Here is an 18,321-nt window from a genome sequence, read left to right as displayed (position 1 = left end):
GTCCTTTTGAAACGCTCTTTCCGGGACCGTTATGCCAAGTTTTTAGCCAAAGGAGTTTGTAGGTTTTGTGTAGTGCAGCGTGACTCTGGGTTTTGGTCTTTGAGTTTGCAGAGCTAGATGTGCTCGAAGGTCTCTGATGCTAGACTTAATTTCTACCGACTCAGATTTAACTTCAGTTCTCCTTAGACAGTGGGTAGATTGCCTATAAATTAGTGCCACGGTCTGGTAACTTGGCAACAATTATTTTCTGCCACCATCATTGAAAAGCAGACAGACAAAAAGCTTACTTCTCAGAATAAAGTCTAGTTTTGTGTAATTTCTTTCTTGTTTGTTGCTTGTAATGCATTCATTTATTCTCAAGGTTTTGTCAGTTCCATGTAGTGCATGTGCAGTTGCTTTTATTTCCTTTCGTGAGTTAATCTGCACAAAATTCCACTTGTTTTTATCCAAAAGTTTCTAGCATCTGTACTTTTGAAACTTGTTTAAAAAAAAAAAAGAAAACCTCTTCTGCGTGAAAGAGTGCCGCTGCAGGATCTAACACAGCATTGCTGCTGCTGAAACACTTTGTGTAGTCTGAAGTATGTAGAAGCCCTTAAACTCTCCTTCTGGTTCCAGTCAGCAGATGGAACAGTTCTGTGCTTTGCATTGTGTGCGTCAGCACTTGCTATACGCGCTAGCTAAAAGTTAGGAGAGGGTGTGTGCCAGGCTTAATGCAGTGAACATAGTTTTAATAAAAAAAAAAAAATGCAGTGTTGATATTCCTTGGATTATCTAATGACAATGGCCTTACACTTCCGGATTTCGTGTGAATGCTACCTGCCTTCTTCTGTTACCTTGTATTATGCTTGGTCTTGCAAAAGGTCTTTTCCATTCTAAAATGGAAGTAAGTAATCTCTCTTGATAGATAATGCAAGAAATAATCTTTAGGTGACTCAGTAAGTTTCAGGCTTTGCTCTGATTTACCATTAATCCAGATTTCCTTTCTATATTTGTGCAATAGATGTTGAACATGTGTAGTAACAAGTTACTACGGAGTGAATTATTCTTAAACTCTTTACATGTATTTGTCATAATCATTACAGTATAATTATTTAGGAAAACCTTACTTTTATTTTTTTCTTTTAAGTTATGTATTTTCTCGGATAATTTACATTCTCTAATCTTGCTAGCCATCTTCATTTTACAAATCCATGTACTAACATTTCAGTAGGACCACTCAAACATTGCCTTTTGGATCTTGTCTTCTAACAATGAATAGTCTATGACTCATTTTCACTGCATTTATTCATCAAGCAAATTGTTTTTTTTTAAAAAAAAATATGAAGATTATTTGTAATATTAACATTGTACCCAAATTATCCTGACTGGTATTTTGTTGAGTGTGACTAGTTGTGTGATTTGGGAGACATGTTATGAATGTTGATGTTTGTGGACTTGGACCGGACATGCAGAATAATGAAAACTGTGAAAAATGTTAAGCTGAGAAACATATAATGTATGTTTCTGGGTGCTAGTAGAAGAGAAATGCTGTGAATGTCTTCAAGAAAAAAAAATGGCAGTAACTCTACAGCTTTAACAAATATTCAGTGTATTGTAATGTAGACCAAGGAGGGGGGGATGAGAAATAATACTCATAGAAATAACTGAGGATAAATATACCACAATTAGCATTCTCTTTTTCTCAATGATAAATTGAATTGCAAAGACTGCAAATGGGAGGTAAAATTGGGGTAATTTCTTCAATACTTTTAAATAGAAAACATTATATAAAGTCACCTTAAAGCTTACAGTGGAATTATAAAATGTATCATGGGGTTATTCAGTGGATTGTTACTAATCATTTTGATTGAAGGAAGAGACAAATAAGTGAAGATATTTTACCATTTAATTAATTTGATTTAAAAAAAAAAAAATTTTTGCTTAGTTAAGGATTGATTTGGTTACTATGGCATTGTGCTTGGACTTTTTTGACTCATCATTACAGAAGTAAGGAAAATACCCTGAATAATTTTTTGTTTTGATAGTCTAATGTTTGTTCCTTCTTGTTCTATTATATCCTATGGTGGACAGACACTTTTCTTCTTTTTGTCGTGATTTATTTTCTCTTTATGATCATGAAGTTTGGCTTTGCATTTTCAAGGAGCTACTTGTGAAGTTAATTACTAGGTACCCTAAAGTGCTGACTGTCTCTGTGAATGTCTCTGCTTCTGGAAAAGTTGGAATTAAGCCCAAAACACTTTGCTGCAGAACTGTACTGTTTGAGGTATACATCTAGGTCTTTTTAATGTCTAGATTGAAAACTGAGAATGAGGAGGGTATATGCCTAAAATAAGCAAGCAACTAATATAGACTCTGAGGTAGTGCATACTGATTTTTTTTTTTAGTTGTCCAGTAAATAAATGTGTTTGAGGCATTAGACTTCCCTGAATGGCTTAACATTTTCTACTGTCTTCCAGCTCTGGAGTTACAAGACTAGTCTTTGGTTGAATTTCTACCAGTGGATTTTTTTTTCGTAACTGGGAGGAGAGTATGGTAGACCATATTGTGAATTTGGTACCAATGTGATTGGTCTTCTGTGCCATATTTTTGATGCAATGAGGACTATTTTTAAGTGAATTTCTGCTTTTTTTTCTAATAGCATAGTGTTAACATTTTTTTTTCTATCAGGTCTTTATGTACATAGCCTATCTTTAATTGCTTTAATTGCATAAAGATAATAAAGGATTTAGAGTGTAAATTTCTGTGTTCTAAAAACTTGCTTCTTACAGTGACTATAATAGTCTAACACAAGTAAAGATTAAACAAGTGGGTCTCTGAAGTATTTGAGTTGCCATTTTATTATGAGCCTGTTGGATTAAGTCCTGCCTTTCAATTTATATCTTCAGAAGAGTTGGTGAAGAAACTGTAAATAGAATCCTTATGGGAGAGGGGATAGGTGGTAGGGAAAGGAGGGGATGGACAGTGGTTGTACAGGTTTCAGAATGTGAAGGAAGCAATTGGCTTTCACAGGTGGTGTGTTTAAAGATGTTTAACATCTGAATTCTCATCAGAAAAAGGAAGAGCTAAGGACTCATCAGTATTCTTGATGATTGAGTTCTGACATTTCAGATCCCAAGAATGAACACAGGGCAAAAGTTATTGCTGTGCTCCAAAAATTTGAACTTTGTTATTCTCCAAGATCAGCTATGATTTTGATGCCACTGGACCTTTACCTTTGTGACTTTCATACCTTGGATATGAAGTGTCCTGTCCCTTCATCCCAAGTTAAGTGCTTCCTATGAAAAGTAGTTTATTGTGTGTGTATTGGGTGCTATTGAAGAATTATAAAAATCTTCAAAGGTATAACTCTTCTGGTATTGAGAATCAAAGTTCTTCTGCTGAATGTTACATTTTTGACAAAAAATAAACTTAGTTGTTATTTCTTTGAACACTTGCATATGTTTTAAGTTTCAGAATGTGAGATGTTCCACTGAAATACCTACTTAGGTGTTCACAGAGTCAGGCTGTTAGCTTTTAATATTAATGTATAGCTTTCAGTTTTATAAAAGTTGCTATCTGGATAGTGAGGGTATTTAGAAGGGTATGTAGTTGATACAGTTTTAATTTAAAATCTTACTAGCATGGTTTTCAGCTCAATGTTCAAAATAATGTAATTAAAGCAATGTAACCTTTTCCTGAAGATGCAGTTAGGTTAACACAGAAGTTCTTATCAGTAGCATAGTCCCATAAATCTAACAGGATATTTACTGCTTTACCTTTTATTTACAGTTTGGGTTATTTTCTGTGTCTTACAGAAATGGCTATTAAAATAGAAAGTACCTGATACTGATTAGGCCAGAGTTCTTTCTCTTCTTTGTTTTTCTAAGGAAACATTATTTCCTTTATTCACTGTGCCCTCTTTGGAAGTCATCAAAGTTGATAATGCTTGTGTTTAATTCCAGCTCTTGAACTTTCCTTTCCTTTAGAGATGCTGAGGAACTTGTGATTACAGAGCCTTAGCCATTGTTGCCGATGGAAAGAAAGAAGAAATGTCATTAGATATCTAACTTGAGATGCCAAGAAAAAGTCAGTCCCAAGCCTGAGCTAGTGACTGTGGGCTGCCTCTGTAGACAACTGAGAAAAATAGAATGATACAGCCATCCTCTGGAGGGACCTAAGATACATGTCTAAGACCTGATGAATTGTTTTCTGGAGGGGCAGTTCTTCCTTTTGCTAATTGCAGCGGGAGCCTGGAGTAGCTAGTTTGGACTTAATGTCTAAAACTAGATGAGAAGAATTCTGCTTCTAAAGCTGCAGGTATGTGATCAAAACTGGTTGTCTGCCTCTGAAGTTACCAGGTAAAACATTGTATGAGATGCTGCTTGCTTGGCCACTGTGCTTTATGTATGAGGGATGGAGAGGGGACCTTTAATGTCCAAATCAAGGCAAATTCTCTCCTTTGCTGGTATGTTTGTAATGTTAGTAATAATTATTCATTGTCATGTATTACCAGTTTGCTTAAACTAGGAAGACAATCTCTTAAACTGCGTACTTGAAAGAATACTACATTGAAGTTTTTCCTTTGAAAGTGCTTTCTAATTTTTTCTTCTATCAAATAATAAAGACAGTATAATTCTATAAACCACGTGAGCTTTATTATCAGTGCAGTTTAGTATTCTAAGCCTATTGATTTTCATTAATTCACTTCCACTATACTTTCCATTTCTTCACATCTATTTGATTTGCTGAGTGCACCATTATTCTGTGGAAGTGTAAATTCAGCAGTAAACCCCTGAGTCATGGAATTGGAAGAGCTAGATAGAAATTAATAGGTTCCTTTTTTCTCTTGATATGGTCCTATATTTGTCTATTCGGGGATTATTAAAACTCTGTCAATAGGAGAATGTAAGATGGACTCCTTTTTTTACAGCCATAATAAGTAGATTGACATAAAAAAAAGTGTTAATTGAAAACTAAGACTGTGTATGCTGAAGGTGGTATGGAGAAGAAAAAAAAATATGAATGAGTAAATTGAATAAAACACACATTCTCTATCATAGCTTGATATTTTGTACTGAAGTGAATGAGCTCTTTTTCTTTTCCATACCTATAAAGAACAATGAGGATTAAACAATTTTGTGAGATCCTGGTGCTGATGGCTTTTGTCCGTTTCTTTTGTTTGCTTTTGAATGCTTCTAGCATTGGAGATTTGAGAAGCACTTTTGGTAATCCCTTCCAGTATTTCATATTGGAATTTTTTTCAGTACTTCATATGAATCTTTTTTTACTTCAATTTTAAGCCCACTGCATCTTCTCCTATCTTTCCAGGAACATGGAGAACAAATGGATCCTTTCACTTTGCAGTCACCTGTTCCTCCTCATCTTTGGATTCATGTCAGTTGCATACAGTATTTCATGCAGATGTGTTATACAAAGTGGAGCAGAAAGCATTTCTTCACTTATTTTGGAGGTTGTGCCAGGCTGTATGCTTTAGTTACATTTACTAGTTTTGTAGTAGCCTAACATTGACTACCGTTCAGTGTGGGATTTACATCAAATTAATTTTCTCAAAACTACTACTTATGTTTACTATTGTCTATTTATATGACTAACTATTCGTGCATAAGTATAGAGCTTTGCACATATCCCCATTGGATTTTATTCTTCTTCTGTAATTTTCTTTAATTTGTAAAGTTGATGTAAAGCTAGGAAAGAGAAAATTAAAATTCACATCATCGGCATATTTAATAAATGTATTCTATATTCAGCATTCCTGTTATTCATGCAAACATTAATTAGAACTAAATCCCATTGTAACACATCTCTTGTTCTATATAACTCTGAGAATAGATTTTCAGGCAATTATGCTCCCACCACAGTTTTATCTAGACCATGGTTTTCTAGATTTGTGACACTAACTGGAAATGTTACTTAAAAAAAAAAAAAAAAAAAAAAAAAAAAGCTAAGACATTTCCCTCTTGTTCTTCCTTTTTGAAGCCTATACTATATTTTAGGAGGAAATTAGATATTAGATTCATTTGATACAACTTGATTGAGAAGATAACACTGTCTGCTAATCTTGTCATCTATGTGTTTACAGGTGCTTGTCTAGAACTTAAAGCAGCTGAGAGACACTTTCTCAGTCTTCTAATTTCTGCTATGTCTTTTATAATCTTTTCATGGCTGTTGTAGTTTTGTGATTGGTTCAACCCATTCGATTAAGTTTTCCAGGATATGAAGCTTTCCCCCTTCTTCCCCCCCAAGCCCAGTTTATTTCTAAACATTTAATTTATATACTTGATGACCTCTTCTATTTTGAGATTGTCTGTTATAAAGACTTGCTTTCAGTGGTGGGAATTTTTAATGGAGAATTAAGCGAACAAAACACTGAATACTTCCATCTTGTGTAAAGAAGTAATATATGAACACTTTCTTTGATTTAGCTATAGAATATATTTCTAGAATAATGTATTTTATTCTGTAGTTGTTTCAATATTGTCTTTGTTCTTTCTAGCTCTTATTCCTATTTGAATGTATAGCCCTTATATATTCTCTTTGCACATCTAGTTTTGTTTCTGATTCTGTCTTGCGTTTAAAGGCATGGTGCGGTCAAGTTGCTTTTCTATATCACTCATCCTTTCTTTCTTGTGGTGTTGGTTATACTTGTTCCTTTCTCTTGTTTGGATAACTACCAACTCTTCCTAACATTTTTGCATTGAACTGGCCTCCTGTGAGGTTTTCTTCCCCCCTCCTGCTCCTCTTGAGCCTCAGGAGTTGCAGACAGGTGTTGGATGGAGACAGAGCTTTCTAGTATCAGGGTTGTCACAGCACTGGAAAACCTTTGCACTGAAGATAAAACTTGTCTTTAAGCTTTTTAAACTGCTGCAGTAGACTTTCACAAAATGAACCAGTTTGCCTTGCTGAGGACTAGAGAAGTGACAAAATAATGCTTTCTGCTAATTTTAAGTGTTGATAAAGACATTGGTCAGCAACTAGATTGATTAGAAACTGACTATCCTTACCCATCACTGTACTTTACAGATAACTTTGGGCCTTTGTTAATAAATTTTGAGACTTCATTATGAAAACAATCATTAGGCAACAGTTCTTCTAGTGGTCTTGAAGAGAACCTCTAATGATCTACTCAAGTGAATTTTCTTACTCCTTCCATTCAGACGTTGCTGCCTCTATTTTATTTTATCATAGTGGGATGGATTTTTGGCTTCTGATATTTCATTCATGGGAAATAAGCTCTCCAGCAATTTTTTAATTAAAATGAAGGAGGTACTCACTTCTCCATGTCAGAGAATCTCTGGGAAAGAAAAAAAGAATAGAAGTGTCAGTAGCCTCCTGTAGTACCATACAGTGTTATGAGACATAGTAGCTGTTTTGACTGTCATGTGTAACCAAGATGTTTTCTGGTCTTTATTATCTGGCTACCTAATTTGGAAAGTCATTTCCATTCCATTCAATATCAGTCAAGATATTGATCATAACAAATTTATAGTTTTGTAGTAGTTGTTTGTTTGAGGCAGAATGGGAAAAGTTGATGTCCCCTTACACTTACAGAGATCAGATCTGTAGACATTAACCAGTGGCAAAAATTGGGGAAACTGTAAACTTGCTCTGATTTTGAGGAACTCTTTTGGGAGGGCAACAAAAAATTCCTTTCTCTAGTGGTCACCAGGAAGCTCAGTGTATATAGAATTGGTTGAACTGAATGGTTGCCTGCCCTCAGGCGTGCTGTCAGTTTTTCATATGCCACTTTCTAAGTTAATGAAAATAAGGCATTTCCTTTTGGAGTTTGGTGCAGCCATGGCAATGAGTTGAGCTAGTATTTTTTTTTTTTAATGAGACTTTGCTCTCTTTTTGCAGAATAAGAGGTGATGAAAGCAAAGGAATCTGTGTTCTTTAATGCATTTTATCTCATCCAATTTGTTGCCTGTTCTCTGAAAGTATTTAGAATTAAAACTCAGAATTTCTTGATTAAGCACTAAATTAAATCAGTTGTCTTAATGTTCTGAGCTTCTATAGAAGGTAACTGAAAGCCCTTCTAAAACTTTATTACTGCTGAACAAGGTTTTCAAAACTGAGGAGGCTGATTAAATGGTCTAATTTGGACTATGTATAGGATAAAATGACTCAGCCTTGAAGCAACTACTGATTTAAAAAATATGAACAGCAAAACTACTTTAGGATTTTGTTCAAGACGGTATGGATCTTCTTGCAGAACATATTTCAGAATGGCAGTATCAGTAGCTATTAAAACACTCTTGGTCTGTTATGTGATCAGTGCTTGAGAAGACAGGTTGATAGAAGATGCATCAACTTCTATTGAGTAAAAAGTATAAATTGGGTTCTTATAAGGATATGGCTTTTTATCTTCAAGTTCTGAGGGCTTCAGTTCTGTTATAAAGTAGAAATTCTAAATTTCTAGCAGTATTTAGCTGTTGTGCAAGAGTACAGCATTTTAAGGAATCTTACACACTATATCACAGCAGATTCTTTAATGTGTTGGATGACTATGTATGAAGGCAGTGACGGTAGCATTCACCATTCTTGTTCAGAAGCTCAAGTGCACAGATTAAACTGGAAGAATCTCTCTCAACAGCTCGAAACCTTGCTTTTTAGGGGGAATTACGGGAACAATAGTTAGAAACTGTCATTTTCTTGCTTACGGTTCTGGGGATGTCAAAAATCAATTTTGGGGAGTTGAGGAGGAACAAGCTAGTGAGTTTTCTGCTTAGGATGGTTTTCCTCTTTGAAAGCAGTGAATGAATGCACTGAGATACCATGTAAATCCTAGTGTACTGTTCTCAGAAAAATTCTCTCTCTCTTGCCTGGGCTGAGAAGCAAAGATGAAGGGAACCAAGGGTAAGTAATCTAATGTGTTGTAACTTGGTGTAATACTCAAATGCTACATACTCAAAACTATAGAAGTTGCTGAAGTTGCTTGCTTCTTATATCTGTTTTTTTGATTTTTTTTTTTATTTTTATTTTTTTTTAGCAGTGTCCTGTGACTCCCATGCTGTTCCAATATGTAGGTCTGCAGTGAAAGTGTTATCTGAGTTTCTGTGAAATGCAAGGTCATATTTCAATGGAACATACAGGGTTAGAATAGAAAGCAAGTGATTATTCTGTACTTGTTAGATATTTATCAGATTAAAACTGTGACTGCAGGGAGCAGAGATGTCAGTAAGTAAACATAATCTTTAGTCAGCTTTTCAGAAAAAATACCTTGCAGGTAGAGAATGTGTTTTTTAAGGGGCTTTCTCTCTCCTCTCTTGTTTTGACAAATGATAAAACATAACATTTGAGATATGTGAACAATTTTTAAAAATGCAATAGGAATACTACTTCTAGGACTCCTGCAGCATCTGGAAGTCTAATATTGTTACAAAAGTTAATATAGTTCCAATTTAACTAGTAGGAGATATGATTTGAACTTACTGTTAGCTGACCTCATGTATATTTCTGCAAAGAGCTTTTTTTCCCCAGCAGCTTAAAGTCATAAAAAGAAAAAAAAAAAAAAGAAAAAAAAAAAGAAAAAAAAAAAAAAAGAAAAAAAAAGGAAGAGGAGGAATTGTATTTAATTACTGACTTAAACTTAATGTCCTAAAACCTTTCTTTTCTTTAAAAACCAGTTAAAAACTGGTTGCTCTAAAGCAGGCTTCAGATATACTGGAAATATATAAGTGCTGTTATGTGTCAGTGGTGAAAGTATGTTAACGTAGGTTGAAGAGTTGCTCTGTGAATGTTTACAAACTAATGGAGATGTCAAAGATGTTGGTTTAGTAATGAGAAGTTTTCAGTGTTCTATTTACTGTAATACTGGAATGGACAAAGCAATGAACCGACACAGCTTCAATTTCCAAAGTCAAAATAATGAAGGATTGGTATATAATATTCATAACTGACTTGACAGTATTCTCCCACAGTTCTATGGAGTAATTTGAAATTCTTGGGAAGGCTGTTTATATGGTTCCTCGTGCTGTTTGTACAGGAAGGAAAAAAATCTCTTCAGGATGTTAGACTATGTGGAGGACCTGACCTGTGTGAGACTAGTTACTTCCTGCAAACAAGTAAACTTGAAGCTAAAGGAGACATACTTAGTCAACAAACTCTTCAAAAATATGAAAAAGTAGGAAAAACTTGTATAGTATAAGCTAGAGTAATAAAAAACAGTGCGGAAGATGTAAAAATATATAAATAATGATAATAAAGAAGTTGAAACATCACCTGAATGAAATGCAGCTAAACTACTAGCAGATAAGCAAGGCATGAATGACATATTTGTCATTTAGGTGTGGGACTAGGGTTTCCAAAGTCCTGGACAGCATAGTCAAGTGTTTGACAAGAGATCACCTTTGTGACTGTAGTAGCTGAAAAAATACTTCATTCTGCTCACTGACAATCTTCTGTGGTAGCGCAACTGATATAAAAGAGAAGTTTACTGGCCCACATACATAAAATGGTGAGCAACGGGAAATTTGAGAAAACCTGTATGAAAGATGCCAAACTAGATAATTGGAAAGAACTTTTCTGGAGACTTTAAACATGTGATATGGATAACTTAGAAAAATGCAATGCTAGTATTGTATGAAATACTTATGTAGGACAGCTTATGTAGGACAGTGTTTGGAACTTGAAAGATTTCATTATTGTTATGCTTCTGTAAGTTCATTATTAATTCAAGGTGGAAACCTGAGTATGGAAATCCACTGTCAAAGGAAATGCTGTTTTATGACAGAGCTGATCACTCATAAAACTGAACTAATATAGATCAACCTAGATTTACATAAGTACTAAGTATCTGCTAGGGTATTTATGTAGTTCATAAGTTCACTTATGTTCAGTTGTTTGGGTAGTCTGCTGAATGATTTCTTTGAAACTAGTGCATCTTAAAAACTATATAAATTGGGCAATCTCAACATAATTGTCAACTATGTAAATGTCTTACAAGTTACTTTTATTTTTTCAACTGTGCTAACAGTTGCATGAATATTTTTGGTTAATATGAATGAATAACACAAAATGCTTACTGCCAAAATGCTTACTGCCATTTAAGTTGCATGTTACCCTTCATTAAGGGAAAACCCCCCTTAGTTTCAAAAAAAACTTGTAGTAAATATGGTATCCAAGACAAACATCGTTTAAACTATTTTCTTCAAATTGCATCTTTCAGTTCAAGAATATATCAATAAAGCTTGGAAAAAGAAGTATAGATAGACATATATATTTGGGAATTACTGTTATTTTTATTTTATATTGACAATAAATAATGAATTATAAACTGATATGAATTACGTAGAGCTACTTAGTTTTGCAAAAGATAGTTTCTCCCAGATTACCACCTTTTAAATTCTAACAACACCCATGGGAAAAGCTTGACTCTCACAGACTTTGTTATCCATATGTTGGAGTTGAACCAAATGTATGTTGCATGAAACTTTAGTAGTAGCAATATGTGGAAAAGTTTTGGGTTTTTTTCTTTAACAAAGTAGCATATTTATAAATTACTTTTTAACTGGCTATTGTTTAAATAACAAACTGTCTCAGTGTTCCTATATTTTCATACTCAAAGGTAGTTACTTTCAATTCTTACCTTCATTAGCATATGTCTTTGTACATGGGCTAAAGATGAAAATTTGGGGGTGGATGGAGTAGTTTGGAATAGATCATGTTTGGCTGAGGAACTCTACAGAGTAAGAGGTAGGATGAGAGGAAAAAAGGGAGAATATAAGTCAGCCATAAGCCTGAAGTGAAAGCAAAATCTGCAAGACAGCAAAAAAGAGAGCAGGGAGCAGAAATGAAGCTACAGTCTTGAGAAGTGAAGGAAGGATAAAAATTACACTTTTTGAAAGTCTGTTTTTAAAATAAAATCTCATTTAGAGTTTAAAGCTTTCCTTACATTCTTTGTATATTTCTTGGAAGAAAAGTACAAATGTAATGAAGAAATTCAAGTGTTAGCTGGTTTGAAGACCAGTCATGCATATCTTTTTTTCCCAGAAGTTTTTCAAGTCATGATATCAGACTGGTGTTTTACTAAGAGACACAAATGTTAAATTAATCACCTTCTATTGCTGCATTGCAAACCTGTAATTGCATAATTTTCGTATAATATTTTCATCCTTTAACTAGATCTCAGCTGTTAGTGATGAGAGTAAGACCGTTCTTTTCCAAGAGGCTTCAAATACAAGAAATTAGATGCTTCTCTCTAACTGCTAAAACCCTATGTTTTTATGCCAGAAAAATCTGTCAAATTGACATCAAATCTCTTCTCTTGTTGACTTAATCTTCAGATGAGAAGAGCAGCCTAATGAACTATTTTATTTTGCTCTCTGTTAATAATCATTTGCATTTATCATAGAATCATGTAGGTAGGAAGGGATTTCTGGCAGTCATCTAGTACAAACCCCTGCTCAGTAAGGGTCTTACTTTATCAGGCTGCTCTATACCATGTCCAGATGACTTTTGGATATCTTCAAAGATGGAGACTCTGCAGCCTCTCTGGGCAACCTTTTCCAGTGTTTGACAACCCCCATGGTAATAAATAAAAATAAATAAGTAAGTAAATAAATAATAGTTTTCTCCTTTCACCTAGCTTCACTTTCTAACCTGTGCCCATTTCCTCATGACTTGCCCCAGTATGTCAAGGTCTGTCTTGTACCAGAGGCCTCCAAACTGGACACAGCACTCCAGGTGCTGTCTCATCAGTGCCAGATAGAGAAGGAAGAAAAGAAAAACAAAGCTTGCTGCCTAGCTTCTGCTAATATAGTCCAGCTTGTGGTTGGCCTGCTTTCCTGCAAGAGCACATGGCTGACTTTTGTTCAGCTTACTGTCCAGCAGTGCCTTTCCTGCAGAGCTGCTTCCCAGCCACTCAGTGCCCAGCCTGTCTTGTTGCGTAGGGTTACTCCACTGCAGGTGCAAGGCTTTACACTTGTCTTGGTTGTTCCTCATGAGGTTCTTGTTGCCCAGTTCTCCTGCCTCTTGAGGTCACTCTGAGTAGCAGCCCTGCTCTCCAGAGTATTGACCCCTCTCCCCAACTTGTCATACATGAGCTTGCTGAGAACACGCTCTATCCTGTCACCAAGGTCATTCACACAGACTTTAAACAGCACTGGCCTCCACATCAGTCCCTGAGAGACAGTGCAAGTAATTGGCCACCAGCTGAACTTTGTACCAGTGGTCACCCCCCACCCTCCGCACCCTGAGTGCAAGGGTCTAGCTCACCATATTGTCCTGTCTCCCCAGGGTAGCTTGAAGGACACTGGGAGAGAGTGTCAAAGTCCCTGCTGAGCTCAATGTATACAACATCCAGTGTTCTTCCCTGTTCTGCACAGCCAGTCCACTCATCACCAGTCCCCTACTCGTTCTTCATGTGGCTGGAAATGGCTTCCAGGGGAGTTTGCTCCATTACCTGCTGAGAGGAGATGGACCAGTCTGTAGTTCTCTGGAACTTCCTCCTTGGAGATGGATATGAGATTTTCTTTTCCTTTAGAGACAATGGAGAAGAAGAATTCTTAAGGAGATGTTCCTAAGACATGCTGAAGTAGCTATTTCATTATTCCTTGTTCCTGAAAATCCTTTACAAGAACTTTTAAGAACTGTTAACAAGATCAGAAGCTATAATTATTAAATAAAGCAAGGATAGATGCATAGTATTTTTTCAGTGTGATTATTCTAGTTTATCTAAAGAAACCACTGATTGCAAGTAATAACTTTTTCAAAGGTGTTCTGATTCACTGAGGGCATCCAATGTTAAGCCAGTCTCAGGCATATATTTTAAACAGATTCCTTTTCACTTCCTTTTAGACCGAATGGTATCCTTCTCTGGTGCCAGGGAGTGTCCATTTTTCTCTTAAGCTGTGCTCAGTAGATAAACAGCATGTTTATCAGCAACTCTGTAATTAAAATGTGATCACATATTTGCCTTGGTTTTGTTAAGACTTTGATTCCTGTCATGTTTTTAATTATATTTACACAGATCCAGGTTGTGTTGGGTCAAGCTTCTCTACCTAAGTATTTTTAGTCAGAAATCCAACACTTCTATAATTTTCCATATTTATTTTTCAGAAGTGCTTTCAGAATTCGTTTACTTCTCTCTTTTATGATAATTTTCTTTCTTAAATTGTTCACAATTAAATGACAGTATAAAATCTTAATTATCGTATGTTAACATGAAATAACTTTCCAGAGTTTAAAATGGAAAAAACATAGCTATACTTTCTTTTTCAAATTCTATTTTCTTTTTCAAATTTGAGTCATTAGATTAATAGGTCCATTCTTTCAGGTAAACTTTGGCTCAAAACTTCTGTATACAAGTTTCCATACAAAAATGTGACTATGTATGTGTAATGTAGAATCAGCAAAGGAGGAATAAATACACTGGTGAACAGTGGATGTTTATATCTTTCATTTCTTTTAAGTGGACTATGAATTCTTAAAAATGCCAAGTAGAAAAAAATAGAGATATGATCTTTAAAACCCTTTCAGTCTGTCTACTTATTAGGCTCTGAGGAAGAAATATCAAATAATTAGTTTTTTTTTTTGTTTGTTTTTTTGTTTTGCTATTAGATGAATGCTTTTGTGAAATTAAGGCCTACAGTCCCTGTTAAAGATTGTGTGTCACAGTTCAACTGTGTTGAAGTGCTTGTACCATTTTTGGCAAGGTTTTAAGGCCTGAAAATGCCAGCTGAAGTAGTTTCCTCCAAATAGAGAATTTAGCTGCCTGAATAAATGGATTAACTGAAAACAGCTTTTCTTAAAAGCCCAAGTTCTCTGTAACACAGTACCTTCTTCAGAAAAGTGTTCATTCAGTTCCCTTGCTGCTTGCGTCCATTGTGGAGAGGTGGCAGGATAGTGAGCACATAAATGTACACTGCTATGGGTTTTACAAAACTGCTGGTGATGTCTGCAGATTATTTCTCATTAATGTATGTATCTTTTCCCTTTCGACTGAATTGTCAGATGTTGGTCAATATAAGAATCCTGTTGTGATCAGGGTCGCTAACAGGCACCTAAAAGGCTACTGGGCATTGGTACAGAGTAACAGTAAAATTGATGGGCTGCCTCTTAAGAACAGGTTGACTGAGAAGCTTAAGTACAGCCACACAGAACTGCAGCTTTGATTAGAAGAGCAGTTGGAATGGTGGATGTTTACCATTCTTGTTTCATGCTCTGTTACTGGTATTTTAGTTCATTATGAGGTGTTTCCAATGAAAATACCTAAAAATAAAAGTAATTATGGAAATGTTCTTAGCAAGTGTATCATCATACTTGTGTTGTTATTTTAAACAAAATTACAAGTTACATATTTTAGGAACTAAATTTGGTTCATTTTGACTAGAGGAATTCCACTTTACTATATATGTATAGTTAACAGAAGAGCTCAAAGGGACATATGGAAAAAGGAAAGTTTTTCTTCCACAGTCTCGTCTTCTGTTATTTCTGTAAAGATGCCTCCTATTTCTTCCATTATCCAGCTTATATCCTATATTTTTGATCTGCCTTCTTTGTCAGCCTGACGTTGACCATTCTCCCATGTTGCTGTCCTTCCTCTCTTTCTACCTCTTGTTTTACTTTTCTTTCCCATGTGTTGTACCTATTTGCTTTGCATATGGAATGAATTGATTGGAGTAGTGCCCATCTCTGCTATGCTGCCCACTCAAATACTTTGCATGCTTAGGAAACTACAGGCTTGAATTGTTCAGCTCTGTTGAGCTCATCTGCCTTGCTGAGGTTCAAAGAGGCTCCTGGATTTTTAGCTGGTCAGGGATGTGCAAGGGCTAACTGAATTTACAACTTTAATATGTCTTAGATTCCTTGGTTTATTGTTCTCTGTTTTCCCACCATTACACAAAAGCTGTTAAGGAAAAATAGTTGCTCTCTTTGCTCTACCTTAAACATTCAGAGGAGACAGCAAGGATGTCTTTCTCTGCAACTCTGCTGTATTTCTATCTGCTCCCTTGTGCTCCTGCTTATAATTCTTTCCCTTAGATTTGTGTTCAGTTTCTCCTAGGAGAAGATATTAAACAATTGAAAGTTGTCTCTATATTAGGTGCCTCAGTCTTTTGCTTGTATGGTGTTTTGGAGAAGATGGTGAGATCACCATGAGATCACTATTTTAGATCAGTGATGATGGCAATTCTGTTGATATACCACCAGCTGTGGTTGGTCAGCAGTGTTGAGGCCCAGTTCTGTAGGGTAAGCCCCAGGTTTTATCCTGGGATGGGAAGGAGAGGAGTCCCTTTCAGCAAGCAGAAGAAAGTAAGTAGGTTCTGAATTTGTCTTCCTACCACACAGGGAGGGAAGGAAGGAAGGTTGCTAATGCTTCTGGACCTTAGGAGAAAGGTAGTTGTTTAAAGGAACTGAAAATACTTATAGTGAAGAGATGATCTTACGTACAAATAGAATGGGAGATAGCCCTGAGATATACAAAGGGAAAAGTGATGTTATGATGGAGGTAACAGGCAAGTTAATTTCAAGTGAATTATCAGTAGATGCTTTGGCTGATAGTGGCTTGTTCAATTTCAGTAGTCAAATTTGAGTTCTTCTAAAATTTCTGAGAGCTACTTAAGGAGTTACATTACACTTCTTTCTTTTAATAGAGCTACTACTTGTCTTGCCTACTACTTCTTGAATTCATACCTGATGTCTGAATTCTAAAGTTTTTCTCTGCAATCATGAGGTTAAGACGGTAGGAGAAAGAGCAACTCATCTTAGAAGATAAATGTCTACTTTTGAGACTTCAGGTGCTGGAGTAATGTAATGTATAAATACACAGAAACTGACTTTATTATGTGGTCATACTACTCTCCTTCCATCCCTCTTTGGAGGCCCTTCTTTTATTCTCTTCTGGCCTCTTAATTGTATTGCTGCCTGGTCAGCCTGTTGACTGCAGGATAGTGACAGTGGCTGCAGCAATGATTGATGTGAAGACTAAATTGATAGACACAGTTAATGACTATTTCATGGAGCAGTTAGTCAGGAAACCTGTAAAAGGAGAAGCAGGATTTTTATATGGTTCTGAACAATGTGCAGGATATGATTCAAAGGGTTATTGTCAAACAGTTGTTCTGCAAGAGTTTTGATAATGTATTTAAATTTCTTGCAGAATCAACCTCCTCTGTCTGAATCCCCTGATTTTCAGGATTTGTTTTTTAAAGGAAGCTACATAAAAACAAAGAAGCTTTTTAAAGAGAATCTGTAAAACTTAAATCCTTGCAAGTGGCAGGGGAACTACTTACAGATACCATACAGGAGTCTTGGAGCAAATGAATACACTTATGAAAGACTTTAAGTCCAAAAAGAAGCTGGCATGGCATAGCTAAACCACAGGGTAAGAGAGGTAATTAGATGTAGCATTTTTTTTCTTTTTTCTTTCTTTCTTTCTTTCTTTTTTTTCTTTTTGAGGTCAAATTTAGTCTGTAAGAGCAAAGTAGAAATTCTGACAGAATAAAGGCATGAAACTAATAAATCTTATGAAAAACTCTAGGAACATGAAGCCAGCTAGAGCACATGTAGGGGTAAAAGAGGATCTTTCATTCTCTATGCTGATTGGAAATAAGGCTGTATCAGAAAAAGAAAGTATTGTGTCATCTTTTGCATCTGTATTCATTTTGAGCTTGAAGATGTTCTGATCTGGAACCTTTCATTATGGAGGATGTGTCAAAGGATCTCTCTTCAGACTGAAGTGTTGGTACAAGCAGTTATGGAACAAGTTTGTCAAAACAAATGGCTTGAACCAGATGGTATTTAAAGGTACCAGTTGTCAAAAACAGATGGTGTTTAAAAGAGCTAAAGGATTAAACAACCAAACTACTAAATGTGACTGTGACCTCCTGCTTAAAACTTGGTATTTAGAAAATCTGAAAGTATTTTTATAAAAAGAGCTCTAGGGGAATACTTAACAGTAAGCTTAACATCTTCAATGCTAAAACTAGGAGGAAACCACTACAGAGAATAGAATCAGTAGACACTTGCCTACTGTGACACAGTGGGAAGTCCCCATTGCTTTTGTAAAAGGAAATCATGCTTATATTATCTTGTAGGATTCTTGAAAGGAGTCAAGAACGTGTTTACAAAAGAAATCTAGTGGATTGTAGTCTACTTGGATTTCCAAAGGACATTCAGCAAGGCTCTTCATCAAAGGCTCTGTAGGAAGCTAAGTTTCTATCAGATAGGAGGAAATGTCATGTCACAGATGGAGATTCCTCCTCTGTTTTCTTTTTAATATGTTCATTTTTTACTAAATATGTTCATTTTTCTAAATTATTGACTAATCAAGGTAAAGGGATATCATCTAGAAAGAAGATGACTATAGAGGTGAAGCTTGCTGAT

The 18,321-nt window shown here is 35.6% G+C and overlaps 1 protein-coding gene across 1 annotated transcript in view; it reads left to right on the top strand.

Moving 5' to 3' along the window:
- Nucleotides 1-18,321, top strand: part of HS6ST3 (heparan sulfate 6-O-sulfotransferase 3) — a 327,701-nt gene that overhangs the window by 879 nt on the left and 308,501 nt on the right. The gene's annotated exons all lie outside the window — the stretch shown is intronic.

The sequence above is a fragment of the Rhea pennata genome, chromosome 1 (genome assembly GCF_028389875.1).
Source record: "Rhea pennata isolate bPtePen1 chromosome 1, bPtePen1.pri, whole genome shotgun sequence".
NCBI classification, from domain to species: Eukaryota; Metazoa; Chordata; class Aves; order Rheiformes; family Rheidae; genus Rhea; species Rhea pennata.
This window is presented reverse-complemented; position numbering and strand designations above follow the sequence as displayed.